Source organism: Amphimedon queenslandica, unplaced genomic scaffold, assembly GCF_000090795.2.
Source record: "Amphimedon queenslandica unplaced genomic scaffold, v1.1 AMPQUscaffold_11771, whole genome shotgun sequence".
Lineage (NCBI taxonomy): Eukaryota > Metazoa > Porifera > Demospongiae > Haplosclerida > Niphatidae > Amphimedon > Amphimedon queenslandica.
In genome coordinates, this window is record NW_003547987.1 from 1 (window position 1) to 4,773 (window position 4,773).

A 4,773-nucleotide genomic window follows, 5' to 3' on the forward strand; every position below is an offset into this window, starting at 1 on the left:
TCCTAAATAATCTGTTACTCTATTGGAGTGAGAATGTGTACATATTCATGAAGCCATACATGTTACTGTTGACATGCATGCACTACATCTAATAAGGTCAAGAGTGTTTAATGTTTACCATACATTGCCTCTCCCACACATATTTGTATGGGCTTGCTTACACAGTATTAAATTAGCCATAGGCATCAATAGCTTACACTTTTAGTGTCTCTTACTTTATTTGGTGTCTTATAATTTCTCTGTATTTCCTATCAGATAATTGTTGGTATATACCATCAGTATTACTATCAGGTTCCCAGTACTCAGTATCTTCTATAAAGAATGCATTACCACCAGTATGATCAAGTGTTGAATTTGCAGATGAATACTATGACATAAAAATATAAATTATAATTACTATAATTACATGACACAGTCGATACCTGTTCATGTATCAGTGCAGAATAGATTTCTTCACTTTGTTCTCCAGAACGTTCTAACTATTAATAACATTAATTAAAACATAATTATTAAGATATATTCAGTACATACTGCAGTGGGTACATATAGTGTTGCTTCCTCCAATAGTCCATACAGTTCATTAGAAAATTCAGTATCCTGTTAGGAAAGTATAAAACATAAACTGAAAGTGTTTGTTAATCATGTGACGGTTACGTCACTTATGTTCTAAAATTGGTGAATGTTATGTCATGCATATAAATGTTGTTTAAAATCATGTTTATTGTCTTTCATTCCACTGTGCATGCATGAAATGGTTACACATAATAATTGATTACATTTTGCTTCTTGGTTAGGGTCGCTATTGGTTCTTCATACAATAATGGAACACTACCTAAATAAATATAATTGGTTACGCATTCTATTAAAACATGGTGTACTTTTTTCATTGGGATCTTCATAATTTGGATTACTGACATCAGTCATTGTATCACCATAAACTGCTTCTATTCCTTTCATCACTGGCATTGGCACTTCATAAACATCAGCTGCACCTGTTTATAAGGGGAGAGAATAGAAATTTTTTATGACATAGAATGATCTATATGTTTGCTAGAGCAAATATTAACAAGCTTGCATACTTATTGAATAATAGTGATTATGCATGACAAATTACCTTGTGCTTGGTAATTTGGATTACACATATCATGTATCTCATTTTCTCCTTTTCCATTTGGAGTGACATCAGAATAAACAGAACTAGCAAGAAAAGCATCACGACCTTCAGAAATGTGTGACGCTTTGTTTCTTTTTTTATATACTATTACTATCAATATTAATATCACTATGATACTAATTATAAGTAATACTAATATTGTAGTAGCAACAGCAGCTATCATTGAAGCTGAGTTGCCACCTCCTGCATTACCAACTGTTGGTCCACTACTTCTTGTGACAGATGAATCAGTAATAGATGATGATGGAGAGGGACTATTGAGATTAACTGAGGCAATGGTTAACAAGAAATTGGTAGTGCTCAATAAGGTAGTGTCACGTAAGCTGGTGAATGAGTTTGGAATGTAGTTATTGGTCATTACAGTGGAGGAGGATTGTAATATGGTCATTGTAGCAACAGTATCCATTTCTTTACTAAAAGTTGTGGAAGTACCTGAAGAAATTGGGTCTATAATAGAAACAATAAACATCGCAATTATAAAGATATGCTTACTTATTATAACTGATATCAGTGGATAGTCATTATGTTCCAATGGTATTAGTCCATTACTGCTATCAAGCTCATAATTCAATGGTCCATTATATTGTTGATAATACATTGGATTACTATTAGTGGTTACATTGATTACTAACATATCTCCATACTCTACTTCAATATCACTTGTAAAGTTATATACATTACCATTACTTGATGTAGCAGCAGAAGCATCAACAGTTAGTGCATAAATCAGTTTAGAAGAACGTTTTAAATAAATGTTAGGATAATGTTTGCTTGTATCCTGATTCTGTGTAATACCAATTATCCAGTTAGTAATAATACCATTACATGTGAACCGTATATTAGGAAAAGCTCTTGTATCATTGACTGGTATTACATTAGTAACTGATAGACTGTTTGTATTAATTTCAGCTTCGGTGAAAACATTTTCAAAGCAGTATGGTGGATCTATAAAATAATAATAATTGTTTTTATTATTAATAAATGCAGCTACATACTTGTTCTGAGATGTACCATAAAAATGTTTGTTACATCATCATCAAAATCAATTTCTCTATTATCACCAGTTATTCTAATATTCGATTCACTAATGGAGTCTGCTCTTATTCTTCCAACTGTTTCTGTGCTGCTAGTTCTTGCTCTATATAATCTAACAACACTTGAATCATCTTCAGGTTGATACACTCCTAGTCTGTAAGTATCATAATTACTGCCACTGACACTAAAAGGAGTAGGAAGAACATAACGATATAATCCATTAGTAGTGACATTATCAGGAGACAGTACAATAGGAATAGGGACAGGATTTTGGTAACGATAGTTATTATCATTGTATTGCCATATGTCAATGTTAAGATATTTGTTCCTATTACCATCCTTTGATCTGATATCAACTCCAAGAAAAACTTCTGTTACAGCAGCAGTACTACAATTGAATGACTTATAACTAATGATCCATCTTCTCGCATTGTTGTCAGCAAAAGGATTGACGGTTGATGGAGTAACAGGAGCTGCTTTAGCTACTAGTAAACTCAAGTCCATGAATCCTTCAGTACATACTCCTCCTCCTGTTGCTCCTTCATTACTAGCAACCAATAATAATAGGATAAGGACAGCAAGGGAAAGAAGCTCAAAGAGCCGAAGAACAAGCCATGGCTTAGCCATAGATATCTACCGGTATGGACTTACTTTCGTTCTTAATTATTATTCATGATTCATGAATTTCATTAAATTTAAAACCACGCCTTAAAATGTTATGCAAGTGATATCACGTGGGCTTACACCGAACATCTATGATTTTATTATTATTAACAAACTGACTAAGAACAAAACTGACTGTATGAGCTTTCCAATACAGGGGCGTATCTAGGAATATGGCATAGATTGTATTACTAAGTAACAGGGATAGGAAACAGATCACGTGATCTCATTCAAATTAATGAAAGCAGGTGCGGACGAACCTTGTAAGACTCTGCCCCTTCCCCGGCTCGTTGAGACAAGAGCAATATGACTGAGAGGACTACTGGATTAAGTGTAGCTTGAAGCCAGATTCAGGGCAGTTATATAGCTTATATTGTTGCTGAAGGTTTGCTTACTTATCAGAAACTGTTAAAGCTGTAATACAGCACTTTATTTTGAAGAAAAATGAGAAAAACCATGCTTTTTAACCATGCGTAATAGGTGTGAAATCTATTCAACCTATAACTTGCTAAGGGTAACTAAAACTGAGAGAGTGTCAATATAAAAAACATGCATCAAGTAAAGCTACGTGCCACTAAAACACTTTCATTATCACTAGTGCTTCATACAGAGCATAAGATCCCAAAAGGTCTGTTTTTAGAGGCGTATCTGTTCAACCTATATCACAAAAAGTAAGTAAAATTAGGATAAAGGACAAAAACTGTAACAAAGATCAGGGTTTTTCACATGCCTTTAGCCTATTATATAAGCCACAGACGGCACTTTGGAAAAATAATAGCTGTATTCGTTAATTTGTGCCATCACAAAGGCAATTTCAATGATAACATGGCCCGGCCGCGAGAGGCGGCGAAGATTCTGTCAACAAAACTATGCTTAACCGTCACAAAGAACAGTCATGAACTCCCAAGACCTATCTGTTCATCATCGATAGTAAATAAAATTCAAATTAATACAGTTGGAGACTAGGAGAAGAGCTTGTGTAGTCCTTCCATTGCTTTCCCACCATTACAGAGTTTGTCCGTGTGACGTCATCAGTTTCCAATCCCTGTTACTTAGTAATACAATCTATGCTTTTGGCATAGATTGTATTACTAAACGAGAGCACTAAAGTGCGTACCCTCGCCACAATATGTATCAGGCCCGTAGCCAGGGGGGGTTCGGGGGGTTCGGACGAACCCCCTGTTGTAGCTGCAAAAAAGTTTTAGATTAGCTCCTGTCATGAAGAACAGCACTGCAAAAGCAGGATTAGCATTTTGGCAACCGCGAGAAGCACAGATAGCCATTTTAGCTGAGTCAGCACATAGCTGAGATGCGTAAATTAAGGCCACGCCTACCAACCACGCCCATTTTCGCCAAAATTTTCGCTGCGCGCTTCGCGCGCAGCAATTTCCGAACCCCCTATTTCAAGTTCCTGGCTACGGCCCTGTGTATGTAACAGTTTTAACAAATTAAGAGAAAATAGTGAAAGTTTTGAGACTGAGAATAAGATACAGCATGTACTAGATTTAGTAAAACTTAGTGAATGTTTTGAGACAGAGATTGATTTGTATTTTTAGACAGAGAAGAAGCTCCAGCATGTTTGCTGCACTGCTGCATGCTAGCTGCAGCAATGTAAAGGTGTGGCTGCAATCAAGGTGTGGCTCAATTAAGCCATGCTCCACCCCCACACACAGTAATGGTGGCACGTGGCCATAAGTGGTGAAGAAAGCTTTAGTTTTTCTCGACTTTTAAACAGTTTAGCTTACATTTGTTAGGCTCTATTTGTTGCATACAAACTGCTATCTAGTCTCTGGTGTTTAAAGACTCTGGCCGCTACTTCGGGAGAAGAGAGCCTCGCCTAAAGTCACAAGGTATGAAAGTTTGGGCTATCATATCTTAAAACGAAAACGATGGAGCAATTC